Here is a 16,670-nt window from a genome sequence, read left to right on the forward strand (position 1 = left end):
TCACTCACAGGAAGACAAAGTGTAGCACAATTAAAAACAAAAATCTTCAAGGCACAGAATTCAGACTTGTCACTGGTAAGTAGATCTCTTAGAAAGATTAGACAAAATATAAAGGAAAAGAAAATGGCAATTAATAAACTATTTTATACAAAAGACAAGGATAAATAATGCTTATACAGAAGAAAAATAAGAAATACAGTGAGAAATAAACTTTTTTTAAAAGCATGTAAAAAGCAAATGCACTACTGCATCAGGATTTATTTTAATATCTGAGAATTTCAAAAGTAATCATACAAGCCACACAAAAAAATAAACACAACTAAAAATGAGGTTTGAGGTCTAAGCCAACCTACTGGCAGGCTCTAGCCAAAATAGCTGATCCCTTGGTCCTCGTCACTCTCAATGAGGTGTCTCCTGAATGGGAGCTCCTGCAGGGAGGAGAATCAACTAATTCAGAGGACAACTAATCAAGAATAGAACAGAGTCTTCAGGCAGAATTACCTGATGCTGCTCATGATTCAGTCGTGTAAATTGACAGAGATAGCATAAACATAAAGCAGGGTCAAGACTAAGGGAGAATCCAAGGCCAAAGTAGAAATGCATCTGCAGCATCTTACATTGACACAGCTTAAATAAGTCATCAGATGCATTCTAAAGACTGATCTATAGGATTATAGGCATGTAAATATAAAAATCTGAGAGATTCAGGCAGCACAAGCTACAACTAAAAAATAAGACAAACCAAAACAAATCAAAGACCATAAGGCAAGTTCCATCACTTCAATGTAGTAAGAAACAGTAAGATTGGTACCAGCTGAAATGATCAACTATTTTTCAAAATTCAGATGTCATCCTCTGCTTCACTGGAATTATTCACATAATCTGCAGTGAATAACAAAAAACACATTCGCAGCACTGCCCAGACATTGAGTGTGTGTTTGAGTACGAACAATCAGTCATTCAGATCCTCTGAAACACCTAGAGCTTTAGACTTGAAAATAATTCAGCCATCATCCCATTTCAAGGCTTTGTCCACCTTTGAAAACTTTATAGCTCCCATGAACTCAATGCCATCATTCATATCTTCATTTTACCCTTTAAAAAATTTTCAAGTTCTATACACACACACCCGTCTTCATTTGTGTGGTTTCATTTTAGTCAAATTATGCCATTTCTCCTCAGTTGATAAAGCACAATAAGTCCCTTCATTAAGGCCACTCAACACTAAATATGAAAAATAACAGGAGACTTTTCTACTTTTCAAGGCTTTAAGTCCATCAAATGGAAGTGAAAAATAATTTTTAAAATACTGCAAATTGTATTCCTGTTGAAATATTAATGAAAATAATTGTTGTCATCAAAATACAATTAATAGATATGGGGGAAATTATAGTATGGACTTATTTACCAATCATTTCTGTGGCCTTAAAACATTAATACAGAATGGAAGGCTTACTGTACTGAGAAACTGGTTATCACATTCAAAACCTGCCACTTGGAACTATGAACTGTTTATGACTCTGAAGAGTCAACAGTAACTTGGGACTACATACTAATACAGTAATAATTTGTAAACATGGTATACCACATCCATCCTAATTTTTATCAAACTCTCTCCTCAAAGAGTCATTAGTACATGCAAACTAAGTATATGAGCAGGAAAAAATACAGAAAGCCAGATGAAAGCCAGGTGAGTTCTTAAATGCAAAGGGAAAGTAAGTAGGAAATACTGCTGGCCTCCACTTGAAAAAAACATCCAATCACAGATTCATAATGGCACACCAGTGACAGAATTCAGTGTTTCATGTTCTGATCCCATTCTCTTCCTACCACACCTGTGAAAAATGCTTTTGGAGATGCTGCCTTAACCAGAGGATACCATTTGTCTGAGTCAGTTGCTCCAAGCCTTCAGAGGTCAGTCAGCCATTGACCAAGCCCTACAGCAGGCTGACCCTTTTGGAGTAGTGGACAAGGTTCAGGTACCACAGCGTGCCAGCCACGCTCCACACCCTGCCTGCAGTACCATCTATGCCTCCCAGCAAAGTTTCACCCCCTGAACTGGGATTCACACTTCAGCAGTGATAGAAACCAGCCCAGCACATCAGTTTCTACAGCAGTAGGTTTATTTGCCTGGACACTGGTAACACAGTGACAGTGCAGCCTTGAGGTACAAAACCATTTACCAAGTATCCAAACAACATTATCTCTCATTGACCATTTTCCTAAAGTGATACCTGAGAGCTTCATATCACAAAGCAAAACCCCATGTCCAGCAGGAACCTCTAGCCCTGGCAATCCTCTTTCTTATCTAGTTCTGCCTAACAGCAAAGTGCCACTGATAGTACTCTTCCCATGTGAGCTCACTAGCATTTCTATCCAAGGCATCTCTATGCCTTCAAGGGACTCAATGTGTCACGTTGACATATATTTCAATAAACAGCAACTTCACTTCGTCATAAGAAACTGTCACCCTGCTGAAGTTTTAAAATTGCTCCAATCCACCATGACAATAAGCAACAAGAACACTTCAGTTTCCTTGTCTTGTTTGTTCTTCCTTTCAGCATTTTTCTCGTGTGAAACCCAAGTGTTCTCTCATTTCCCTCTCTCCCGCTGTCCTGTATTAGCTGTAATTCAAGCCACACTGGTGAGAACAGAACAAACCTGTAATAAAAATGTTTCTGAGCACTAAAATGTCTGAGGATAAGTTAAAAGCACATATATCACTACAGTTTATCTTCTGTAAACCCAAGCTAACACTTTTACTCACAGTATGCTAAGCCACAGTAGTCCTATTTAAAACATTACTTGAGGAATAACTTTTATGTTATTGTTCAGTTGTCGTAACTGCAACAAGACTGAGTTTGAAACCCTGGTATGTGTTTCAAATAAAAATTAAATGCTAATCTGTAGGAAGACAAAAGTTCAGTCATTTCTCAATTTATGCATTTACACTTTAGTTAAAGAAAAACAAAGAAAAATATTTCAAATGCTGAAAGCTGACATTATTAAATTAATGCACTACTATTCCCTTTTCTCAAAATACATTTTATTTGCATACCACTCCTGATCTATTCATGCCATTAAGGAATCTTAATATTTAACTTCTTATTCTTTCTCTTTTGAACATCTGCTATATGCTTTGCATCTGATTATGCCTAAAAGAGAATATAAGAGTAAAACATAGGATAAGAGCAAACAAAACAAGGCAAGAACAAACAACCTGTTTGCTTAGATTGTAATTAATTCTCTGCTTTAAAAAGGTGGAATTTTCAGAAGACTATTGATTCAGCAGCCCTGAAAATACATAAAACGATTTCTATACTACTATTACCGTTCTAACATTTCTAGATATTAAGCACTGTAACACTGAAAACAGCACTACTGAAATATAGCAAATAATATTTGCTCAGCAGATCAGACTACATTAAATTTCGTTTTCCTGATGGTTTTATCAGTCAATTGTCTGGGAGAAAGCCACCCTGCCATTTAATTAAACCCATGAAGCAATTTCTAAGATGTTGGCTCTTGACAAAATTAAATGTGCAAGCAGCAAGTCACCCGACAACTGCAAGTTATGTTTTTTGGGACGTTGCAAGATGTTCATTATGTTAAGATAAAATTGATTATGTTGGGAAAGACCCCTTCATTGATCATTTTAAACTAAATGTTTTAATATTTTAAGTCTCTGTAGGCCTCATTGTAATTCAAATTATAAATACTATTTATCAATCCCACTCAAAAAATAAATAGGACAGAAACATACCCATAATCAAAATGACAAAGTTTCTTTCATAATATACTGTCATATCTTTCAAGATAAATGGAGTCAAACACAGAAAATACATAACAAATTCCATGCTCTTTGAGCTTCAGTTGCATTCCTTTAACTACTTAACCTGTTTGAAGGAGAAACATGCTTGAAGATTAATATAGCATGTCTTCAGTAACGATTGTGACATATTTAGGTGATCTTTCATTTGAGAACTTTTAATATCATTATAATGAACACCTACATCCTTGCTGAGGAGATATTTATTTGTTTTCCTGGTTATCTTACAGACACTCTAAGAAAGTAGCCTGTTAATTATTTCGGACTACTTGTACTTATAATCTGTGGCTTATAAATGTGCATTTGTACTTCACCCATTGTTTTAGTAAAAAAAATACAACCTTCACCAAGTATTCAAGTATTTAAGTTCAGTCATCATAAAACAGGTCACTCATGGGTAGCACAGTCAAGCTCCTTCCTTCAAGAATAGTAAGAATATAGAATTCTAAATATGAAAATCTGCTCCTTTGATGAGGTGGGATTTTACGCCGGATTTAGTCTACTTCAGTCTGCACAATATAGTTAATTAGGATAAGAATACGTGGCAAAAGCTAACTGTATTATCTAACACAAACAATCACTCGTTCAAAGCTTCTTAAGTTTTTTAAAAGTTCTTGTACTTTCATCTGGATAGATGGAATTTTAATCCAAGTTTAAATTGATGCTGGTAAAATCAATGGACAAGTATCTCAGAGGATATTCAAGGTTCATGTAGAATAGGTAAAGATATAACCTAAAACAGAAGAATGCATGATAATCAAGCATTACATACCTTAGTTACTACTAGAAGTAATGATTTTGAAATAATAGTGATGCCACTTACAACTAAAGCTTTTCTTAGAACTGAGGTTTTAGTACTACTAAGGACTTTCCCCTGTATGGACCCTCCACTAATGTGCAACTTCTTCACAGCCAAAATGATTTACAGAACTCTTCTGTACCTGAGTAACATCTGCATGAAATTTATTGAGTCTAGCATTTTTGAGATCTGCACTTTGTAATAAACACAATTGCTACAGGCCAAGTTAAAAGTTGGAAGAAAATATGTAGAGACACACAGCGTGCCTTTGCAAAGTCATTTCCATAAGAAACTAGGCTAAAAACTGCAGTCATAATTTGGAAAATGACACTTCCTTCTCCAGAACACCTTTTTTTCTATTTTGACTTTACTGGCAATATGTGCCAGAGAGTCTGCTAGTATCCAAACAAAACTGTTTCATTAAAACCTGAAAATGCTGCTAGGAAATCATCTTGGTTCTTTTACCTTAGGATACATTTTTATATTCATATGCCTCTGTAATAACATATTACGTAAAAATGGGTGTTACATATATACTTTCTCAGTCAAGCAGAAAGATTTTTTTGCATCCATTTGATTGTGCATCCCTGTTGCTAGCACATTAACACAACTCCACTCCTTGTATTTAGGTCAAAATGGTCCTAGAAGAGAGGAGGCGTGCACATATGCCTGATCCATGTTCTAAACTTGAGCAGAGAAGGGACAGCACCACAGAAGAAGCAGCTGATGCCACAATTAAACAAGCCGAAGAACACAACCACAAAAGGACTGTAAAAGATAACGAGGCAGCACATGCATGTTGAAATGCTCAAGGTTATTTCTGCTGTAACAGTTTAAGATCAAACCACTCTGTTTTCTGTAACGTACTTGGGCATGATAACGATGAACAAACGCTGCAACCAGCACAGCACTCCATGATGTTAACCCAGGATAGGATCAATGTGGGTATTTATCAAAGGCATTGTCAGGGCTGTGAGAACACCAAGTCCTTCAATGCCATAACCAGCCCCACCTGCAACCCCTAAGCAGGCCCAGGAGCCATTTCAACTCAGGACTGTCCCCAGTTCTGACTGAGTGATGTTTACATCTCTGGGCTCAGGCCCTGCACTCTCCTGCTCCTGACCATTTGATCAGATTGGTCAGATCAGAATCAGGACCCAGCTCACCCACTGGTGCCTCTCTTGACCCAGGGGGACTGCAGCAAAGTCTCAGCCCTTGGCTTGTCCTCCCACTGACCCCTCCTGCAACTCCCCAGCACGAGAGGTCATTGGTCTCACCATCAGGCACAACTACAAATGATAAGAAGTTGAAAGAAATTAATTATCAAGTAACACTTGAACAGCACTATGAATATGGACTTTTCGATGTCGCCAAGAGGGATGAGGTTACTCTGAAATGCTGAATCAAACACTATCAGGCCAGTACTGAAGCAGCAAACTGAAAGATAAGGAGCAGTCCAAGGCCTTGTAATCAGACTTCTCTTGGGCAAGATGACAACAGTGACTTCATCCTGCTGAGGGGAAAACCCTGCAGAGCAGTGGAGGAGGCTCACCTGCAGGACAGACCGTTCAAACCAGCGATGACCCCAGCAGGCGGCTGAGTGCGTTATGAAGTAATAACTGGCACGAAAAAAGATCCCTGAAGGGAGGCAAAGCAGCAAGGAAAACTAATGGTCTGGGCAGTCTACACAGCTCTGAACAAAACAATGGCTGATGCTGGCAACAGTGCTCTGCTTGCAACAAAAACTATGTAATGTTTCAAAAAGGTGCAAAACCAAAACTCTGCTCCAAGACAGCTTGCAAGGTGATGCCTATCAGTGACTTGCCAAAACTGGTCAAGTTCATTGATGATAAGAAGAGAAAGTGTTTCCAAATGGTAGCTCACTGAGGGTGCCACCTGTACCAGAACTCACTAGGTGCAACAGGTAGACTGCATCTCTCCCTTTTCCCAATGAATATTTTGCATACTGTATGGAGATGTTTGTTCAAATAGTAACAGTTTCTAATGTGGATGGCATTGCTTTCATCTCTGGTACCTTCTGGTTGATAGAAAGCCAACAAGGAAAAGCCAGTTTCTCACAAGTTTGTGTGAGAAATGTGGTGATGAGGTATAAAGATATAGTACCTGTACATCTAGAATAAAGTTCATGAATAACAGTAGATGACCTCTGAAGAAAGAGCATATAAAACCAGCATACATAAATGAATGCAGACTAACCTGTCCTGTGAGATTTTAAATTAAATATTGTTCATTCATCTTCTTAGGTATGATACTGCCGCACCTCAAAACAGTTGGCTGCTCCTGTAGATCCTTTTCATTTCCATCTTTTCCTTCAGGTTCTAGACCTTTTTCTTTCTTTATCCTTAAATTTTTTATCAGTCGTCCTCTTATTTTATTATGAGCTTATCTTGCAATCTCATAAGGACCTCCTAATAGACCTGCTCCTGTTAATTTAGTGGGGACTGTGTCATACTCAGACACACTGTATTCATGATACCTTCTTACTGATTTCCAAAACTATCTGCTTTCTCTTTTTACCCACCTTTAAGAAAAATAAAATCAGTAGAATGAAATTTAGTTTAGGAAAGGCAAGCTCTACCTTCATACCTAAAATCTACCACAGACCTCTCAAAGTGTTTGATGAACTTCGAACAGTTCATGAGAGTAATTTGAGAACAAATATTAGAAACACACAGCACACTACTCACGCTGAAGAGTCAAGGATTCTGTATATTTTTCTGGTGTATTACTTGTTCATTAGTGCTGGTTGCTTTATTTAAATGTTCTAATTCTTTTATAAAAGCAGAAACAGCTATGGAAGTAATAAGGCTAGTAGTACTACAACATTTCAACATTTTTTTGAAAATACAATGTATGCATTTCAGCACTTCTGATCTTACATGTGACCTCTCTGAAAAATAAAAATTACACCCACTACAGCTATGTTGTAACTATAGAGAAAAAGCCAGCAGTTTGGGTGTACACTGTTTATATAACTGAATAATAGTTGTACATATTCCAGGTGTGAATAATTATTGTCTATAATAACCATAAAAACCAAAGCACCTGCTTAGTTCTCATGATTCACTCACCAGAAAAAAATTACACGCCAACATTTACATAATTTTAGGTACAGTTATGGTAAAAAGTATGTGCAAGAGATATAATTATGTATTAATTCTAAACCCCATATTCTGACTTTTAATACTTTGACTTTAAATATTTGACAATCATTAATTAAATATTTTTGAACCATACCAGAACACATTTAAATAAGTCTAAATTTTATGGATAATCTCTTTCATAACTTAGTATTCTTATTTCATATAGTCATACATCATTCAAGGGATTGTCAGATTATCTGAACACTGAAAGTTTTAAAGCTCTGAATAGGAGGAAACCAAGTACTAAAAGTGTCTACACACAAACATGCAATAAATAGTACAATATCTATGTTTTTTTAATTACACATTCATATGGACATCAAAACTTGAAAAAGTAAGCAATCGGGTCCTTGGATTTAGTAGCATGAGAGACAAGCCACATGCACAAAAACTGTAATTCTGTAGATATGGAATTAATTGTTGATATTTAGGACTGCAACTAGAGGGGGGGAAAAAAGAACCACCAAACTGATAATTAGAGCAAGAAGCCCAGGTTAATCTATATAAGTTCATTGCAGATGAGAGGTCTTTTCTAGGGGGTTTTGGGCCACATCTAGCAAGCAAGAGACAGACAAGTCATACAAGAATATGTCAAGGACTCAATACTTCCAAAAATCTGTATGCAGAAAGATCAGAGCTTCTTTTTTTCTCTGACAGAGGAGGGGCCCCAGCTTTCATGCTTTTCTGGCAAATAGAGGGAACATGGCCAACTTTCTTTGCATTTGCTGGCCAAAATCTGAGACAGACTCTGTCTCAACTCAAACCTTAAAATCTTTATTGGGATGCATATGCTTGCTCACAGAATAGAGCTTTATTGTAAGCAAAATGGGTAAGGCAGGAAAACCAGGACAAAAAGGCTTTTTTTTTTTTAATTATCCACTGATATCTTTGACTCAAATGCACAGAAAACATATGTGAGAGTTTTACTAAATGTAAATACAAGCAAGAACAAGCAAGTGAAGGTTGGTTTTTTCTTTTGTCCAGGGCTTTCTGTTCTTCTCAACAGCAACCTCAGAGCTCCAATGCTGTCATACCAAACAATTTTCTTTGCTTTAAATCTGTGCACACACCTTCCTCAAATATTTTTACGGCACTCCCACTAACTCAGAAGTCAATTCTATGCAGCTTTCTGTAAAGTACTATGGTTAAAATGAAGTTCAGGGGTGCACTGAAGCTGTTATGCAGGAGAATACTATGCTGTACTGTTGCAATTGTGGTTAAAATCTGAAATTTTAGCCTCAAAACCAGCTTTCTGTACCTAGCCAACAAGACAACTGACTGTTAAGGATAAACATTTTCATTATCAACTTGCATAGCAGATTAAGGATTATGTGAACAAAATGAGGGGTTGACACATGAAGTTAAGCTTTGGGCAAAGTAGAATGGTATTCGCACATTTTAAGAGAATACACAAACTTGCCTCTTCTGGGAAGGTGGCAGTGAAGACTTCCAGAAGACTCATCAGTGCATCTCTACCATTCCAACACCTATCAGGTAACAAAACTCCAAACATATCTGAATCCTGAAAGAGAATTCAGGCAGGCATAGTAGTCTAACACTATACAGACATTTGAAAGATGTTACTGCATATTTTAACACTGACCTGTTTTATAGCCTGCTGTCTAGGGAACTGTTTATTTCTACACAGCACTACTGAACCTGGCTTGCAAATCTAGAATCACAGTTCACAAAGTATAAAGAATTAATTTCTGAAGAGGATTCCCAGTATTGCAAATTCTTACAGCCATGTAAGAATCAGAGAGGCACCGTTTATCCAGACGTCCTACTTGTACTATTATATAATTACTAGTTGTACTGGTAATATAATTATTCATAATCTGAACCTTAAAAACAGAATCTTTATTTATAAAAATGAAATGAAAATGGGAACAATAATGGTTTAATAATTCTAAGACAAAAAGGAAGGTTCCATGGAAGGAAAATGAGGTTTTGGAATTTGATACTCTAAACGCTGCTGACAACATATTTTTCATAATAAAATCAGTTGTTGGCATGTCCCCAGAAAGGATTGGAATAACTAGAAAAAATAGTGAAAATTTTATTATTTTAGTTATTTATTAATATCATAAATGAGCCCATTATTTTTCTAATTCCCCCAAACTTAATCTAAAATTTTAGTATCTCCTTATCTTGGTAAAGCAGAAGGACCATTTACAACCCAAAATGTTGCTGACTTCTAAGGTGTTCATATTGCTTTATACAAATGAATCTACAAAATTTTAAACAAGACTATTTTCCCTGATCCCTCAAGTCCTTATATCTCCTACTATACAGAAATAAGAAGTTTTAAGACAGAGTTCCTGAATTTGCTGCACAAACATAATGAGAGCAAGCAAAACATTCTTCCAAAGTGTTCATAATTGAATGACACAGGGATCCAGCAAAAAACATTTGCCATAGCTCAGAATTTGCTGTAACAAGAAAAAATTCAGCTGACCACTAAGAACAAAAAAAAAAAGGCATTGAATAATTTAAGAGACTCATAAATGCCTTCTTAGTCATGGGCCTAAACTAACATTTTACAAGAATATTCTTTCTTTATAGCAAATCCAAAATGTTTCCGTAAGTATATTTAAGCAAATTAAATCTGCACAAATAAATTGGTAGTTGACAATATCTGCTTAACACAAACAAGAAAGAGTAGTATTAATATTATACTCTTTCTCCACAGTGAAACTGGCTGCTAAAGCTAGATTTTTAATGATCACAGCATTCCTATACCAGGATGCCACATATACACTTAACTTTTATTTTCTTCTAGAAAAGTTAGGTGAGAATGGAAACAACTGAACAGTGCATTTGGGGGTTCAGCTACATTTCCAAACAAGTTTCATCTTTAGACCTTTATCTACAAATGTTTTCTGCTGAAGTACCAAGAAGGCTAGTTTGGTAAATAAAAACACCTTCTTCTTCAACCTGACACATCTTTAAAAGAATAATTAAAGAATTAATAAACAATTCTGTTTCATACTGAAAGTTGGTTTAACCATGTATTGGAATCTGAAATCTTTTTAACTAGGGGGACAAAGGCAGAACAAGTACCACAATGAAAACAACAGCACCCAATGCCACATGGACTTGGCCTAAACTACTATAATTTCACAAGGTGATGGAATACTGATAGCTACTTTCTAAATGCATCCAACCAAAAAAAAAAAAAAACAAACAAACTTAAAAACCATATAATTGTACTTAAATACTTAAATGATCCAGACTAATGATATAAGGAATGCCTTTAAGTGGGATTATCATGGAGGTTTTAGTAAATGACACACATACAAAACCATCTATTTTTATGTTGTTTCTCCCTATTTCATGTCTAAGTCTACTGACTGAACACCATCGCTGAAGTTGAAGTTCTTGCTTATACTTTTATGAATAAAAGCACAGAATGAGAAGACATGTATATTCAAATCAATAATCACAGCAATATTCTGATTGGCTCTTAAGGCAAAAATGCTTCCAACAGGTGCCCAACCGTTTAATTTTATTGTTTCTATTTTTGTTGTCTATTCCATAAATTGACCATAAAGAAAAATACAAAAAATGTGAAATCACAACAAAACAAAGGTAATTTTGTCATTTGGGGGTAAAAATTCAAACAACAGACTATTCATGCTACACTGAAAATCTTCAAGGGCTCTAAAGAAGCCATATTAAGAAATATTCTTCGTCTAAAAAAATGCAGAAGTACCATAACACAAAGATTTCAAGAAGCATTATCTGCCTGGTCTTCTTTGACACCACTGCCGCTGAATATATTCCAAAACCGTGGCCTGTGGCACAGCTAAGGAGTGCCAGAATCAAGCAGGGATTCAGCCTGTCTGCCAGTCAGAAATCCAGGGGCTTCCAGCCTTGCAGAGATACTTCTCTATGTTTAATGTTTTCCATAAATGTGCTGAACCAAAATGGGTACACACTGAGTGATCAGAAACTTAAAGCTCTCACAAGAAATATCTGCAATGAGGTTGTTTTCTCACAGCTTTCAGCAGAACAATGCACGTAGTCACAGAACACCTGATACACTTGAAAGTCACCAGAAGACTGACTTTTGTCTAGAAAAAGTTAGAAAAATACTAACAAATTATTAGAAATCTCTGCCCACCAATGCAACAATCTGATTAAAAATGCATTTTAACATACTTGTCCAAACTGAACAATAACTGGTTGAAAATACATCTTTGAAAAATGTCAGAACACGAGAATTACCTAAAATTAGAACAGAAGCACAATGCCATCTTCAAAATGCAAACCAGCCTAGATATTACAACACTAGGTTTTCTTTTTCCCTTGCAATTTGGTACATACTAAAAATCCAAAACCCTAAAGGAATTAAAAAGGAGGCATTCATATCAAGAAAGTTCCTCAAGAAGAAATCTACAGGTTGTTCTTCGATGTGAACTGTTAGTAGTACACAAAGCAGTAGCTGGTCTGGTATGACCCCTTTTTATCTTGCTACATTCCAAAGGGAAACCAAGTTGGTTTTCCCCAAAACACTGCTGAAAGGTATTTGTACCGCTACAGAAAGAAATTAACCTAATCCAAGCAACAGAGTTTTGTATTCGAGTAAAGGAATGCATTATGAAAATGTTTGAAAGAAGATGCAGTGTAACAAAAACCTCAAATACCAAAGATCACTGCAGTAGCATTCTTGCTGTATGCTGTAGCACAGACAGAGAAAAATACTGTGGGAGGAGAGATCTCACATCAGAGCATTGTCTGAAACAGCAGACAGCAAGGTCCTACTACACAAGGCAAGGTCAATGCAACTGGAGAGTCATCTGTTTAAGAAAACACACTATTATTAGATGCAAGTTATGCAGCACTTGTGCATACTAATAGAATAAAACCATTACCCCAAAAATAAATATTTTCAAATGGTAGCTTCAACTTCACTCTCAGCGTTTCTACTTTTTGTGTCTCATTTAAAACATTGAAATAAGTAACATAAAGAACACTGAAAATGCCTGAGAATTTAATTTTTTAATTACTAATTAAATGTTACAACTGACAAATACAACAGTATACTAAATTTTCTTTTAATAAGGAGTCCTCACTGAAAATATTGTAACAAGTTATTAAATATTTCTTACTTATAACAATGTAGAATAAAAAGTATCCCACAGTGGACAGCCTATTTAAACTGTTATGATATGCCTGGGACTACTGTGAGTAAAATGTCACAATATATACACAGGCCCACAGAATACCTTTCCTTGTACAAGACTCAAGCCTGCACTGTCTCTACACCCAATGCTAAGCCAAGTAAACACGAGTTTCGGATGTAAAGAATGCAGGAGGCAGCTCCATGGGGCACATCACATACTCCACAAGTTTGTGTCCCTGCTGCTCTAAATCATCTTCTGAAAGAGCTGGTACTATCTGTGGCACTGTCACTGACACTTGATAAATTGGAGCAATGTAGCAGGCTCTGGAAGAAGGATAATTCTGGTGGGGAGTTGAGCTCGTTCCTCTTAGCTCTTGTTACCAGGTTTCAGTAAGTGCTGCCACATCAAGTTCCTGCTTCAACATGTTGGATTATTTATGAATGATTGGGCAGTTAAGAAGAAAGTATTGTGGATGGCCTAGTTTAAAATCAGTGACATTAATTATGTCTTGAACAGAGATGTCAGCATGACAGAGTATGCGAAACCAGAGGTCAGACTTGGATCCCACATTGACATACTTACAAATTAACTTCTTTGTTTCAAGTAAAACCAAAATTCTGTGCCTTGAAACAGAATAAAAACATTAGAGACCTCCCAGTATTGGAAATTCATAGAAAGTCTGTCAGCACTTTAATCTCAGCTCTTAAACACAAGTCTTGTTTCAGCATATATGTTTTGCTCACAAAAATCAAGGAGTGAAATATGATCAATATCTGGCAGTACCATGACTAAGACCCCACCCAAAGCAGATATATACATATATATACACATATAGGTTTGCCAAGAAAAATAAAGCAGTATGCAGAGTAAGCGGAACTGCTCTCACATAATAAGTATTCACTCATGTAAGTCCTCAAGTACACAAGCAACACCTCTCTAAATGATTAAGAAGGTTCAGGAAGGAACAAAATTAAGGAAAAACCCGGATTTCATGCTAGCATGCTAACAGCTTTCTAAAACAGAGACATGATGAAAAACGTTATTTACAAATGAATCAGACTGCATATTAAAGGTACAGACAGCTGTTAACCTGCTGTCTGCACAATCAAATGATAGCCACTGCTCAATAAAACCATCAATGGCTGCATTGTGAACAGGCATGAGAGTAAGCCTGTCCACACTGGAGCTGCATATTTCTATCCAACATCTCAGTTACTGCTATTTTCAAGAAGTATATAAAACAAAACAAAACATGAATTATTGCTAATAACACGTATCATTGTAATTTATAAAATTTAAGAATCACAGCCGTGACCCAAAATCCATTTGGCATTAAAATGCTGTAGAAACAGGAGACAAAAGGACAAACTGTGTTATGAAGTGCAGTCATCAGCATCTTATAAGAAAACACTCCTAAAGAAATGCTTTTGTAAATATGCACATAAAGTAAAATGTCCACTAAAAAACCCCTTAGTTTAATGTTTAATAAAAAAATCCCTACACAAACCACGGGCTTCTAATGAAATAATATATTAATTACTTCTTGCCTCCTTAATAACTGAAGTTTTCCTTTAACTATTTCTCATTTCAAATTCAAGAACTATTGCTAAATTATACCTGCTCTTCTCAAAAAAAAAAAAAAAAAAAAAGAAGGAAGAGCTGCTAACTTAAGCAAAATGTTTCCAGTGGTTATAAATCTACAGTCTTTTATGAACAGTCACGACTGTCACTTTTCAATATGCACCTTGTTCCCATATTGGATTTCTGTGCAGGTTCTAGTCACTAGTGGATCTTAGCACTCATATTTCTCTTAAATAAAATAGCCCTTTGATACAAGAAATACTCACTTCTACAAATACTTACAAATAGTGCTCAAATTGTTTCATTATATTCTCTTGGATAACCTAAGCACAAAGAATTTATTTTACTCATATTACAAATCTCCTAAATCTCGACTAACCTTATCATTTTCATGAACTTGCTCTATCTTGCTCTCCAGTAAACAGAATTTTGAGAGTTTTTTTATTCTGCAGTAGGGCTTTCACATTTCTTGATCTAAAAGTTTTACCTTGTGGCATTTCTTTCCCGTCTTAACGTCTTGGAACGCTGGTTTGAACATCACACTTTTTATTGCACAAGATGTATCCCATGAAATTAGCATTAACTGAAAGGACAGGAACTGCACTGCATCGTCTATAGCCATGAAGTCTTAATAATAAATGTTTTGCCTTGTATGAAAACACAAATGAACTCATCACAGTATCTGAGATTCCCACCTCAATATGTTAAGAATTAATTCTATTTAGATGACTAAGAAAGCAAGACTTTCAGTAACCCTCTGCAATTTATGCAGACTGGACATACTCTTTATGTCTCGCCAATTTCTCTTGAGCACTTCCAAAGACACGAAACATAGTGTCTGTTTCTGGTTTCACCTTGCATGTTTCACTGCTCACATATTTGTAATGATCACAAACATTGGTTGTTTGCCGTTGACTTTTTAAGGGATGTGATACCACAGATCAAAGATGATTATTTGTAGCTGGAGAAACATGACTTCTTAAACTACATAATAGTCATGGCTCTGCAATGATTACTAAGTAACTGCTTCACAATTGGCAGGTTCTCTGATCTTCTGTCAAATACACAAATGTAAAGGACAGAAATATTTAGCAAACTGTCATACAAACATAGAGGATGGAAATATTTGGAAAACTTTATCAAACTTTTTACCATAATAAATACAAGAAGAAGGCCAATTCTGCTCCTTAAACAAATGCTTCACTGTAAAACAACATTTTACTGTTTCTTGAAGTACAGCTGATTCTTCAGGCATTTCTACCACTCTTAATCCAGCTCTTTCGTTTCCTTTATCAGAAGAAGCCCAGTTCACAGTCACCTGTACAGGCTCTTCCCTTTATCACCTGTGCTGGTGGCATCCCAAGAGGGTGCAGCAGAACAGATAAGCATCACACCTAGACACTTTGGTCCTGATCCTACAAACACTTCAGCGAAACTACTTCTGTAAGTATTTGCAGACTTTGAGTCTTTCTAACTCAACAACACTTCAGCAAGTGGGGCAAAGAGAAGTCTGGAGCTGGGAGGAATGCACTGCCCCTTCACGCCCGGGTGTCAGGGCCTGCAGCACCCCAAAGAGCAGAGGCCCGCTGAGGGGGGAGAGGGGCAGCACCCCTGTCACTTACAGCCACAGGCTCCTTCCAACGCCACATCTCCGATGCACTGCACCAATCTTGGACTGAACTTGGCCAGACTTTAACGTAAAAATTACAACTGATTGTACAATCGCAGTGGAAGAGAGAGAAGGATGAATTTAGAACAATTTCTAGCACGTGGGATAAGGCCAGCCCACCCCAACCCGCAAGCCGAAGGTCAGGCGGGCAGGGCGCGGGCAGCAGGGGCTGCGAACATGGCCGAAAGCGGAGCCCCCGCCCGCCCCGGGGCACGGCCGCGGCGGGCAGCCCTCGGCAACCCCCAGGGGCCACGAGAGCCGTGGGGGCCGAGACCCGCCCCATAGAGCCCCCAGGGGAGAGCCAGCCACTCTCGGGAGTCAGGGAAAGCGCCCGTGAGAGCGGGCGGGGGTGGGCAGGGGACGCACCTTTCAGCGTACCCCGGCATCTTGTCCTCCTCCTCGACTGGCGGTGGCTCCAGCGGCGGCGGGGCCGCGGCGGCGGAGCGCTCTGCGGGACGGGGCCGCCCCCGCCTCGCCAGGGCTCCACGGCCGCCGCTGC

General features: G+C 37.4%; 1 protein-coding gene across 1 annotated transcript in view; it reads right to left on the minus strand.

Annotated features, from left to right (window-relative positions):
• The window catches only part of PLCE1 (phospholipase C epsilon 1), a 138,037-nt gene extending 121,367 nt beyond the window's left edge, over positions 1–16,670 (minus strand). Inside the window, exon 1 of the mRNA XM_056494713.1 lies at positions 16,538–16,670. The gene's annotated coding sequence lies outside the window, so the exon portion shown is untranslated. The remainder of the gene's footprint in view (positions 1–16,537) is intronic.

This window comes from Oenanthe melanoleuca, chromosome 6 (genome assembly GCF_029582105.1).
Source record: "Oenanthe melanoleuca isolate GR-GAL-2019-014 chromosome 6, OMel1.0, whole genome shotgun sequence".
Lineage (NCBI taxonomy): Eukaryota > Metazoa > Chordata > Aves > Passeriformes > Muscicapidae > Oenanthe > Oenanthe melanoleuca.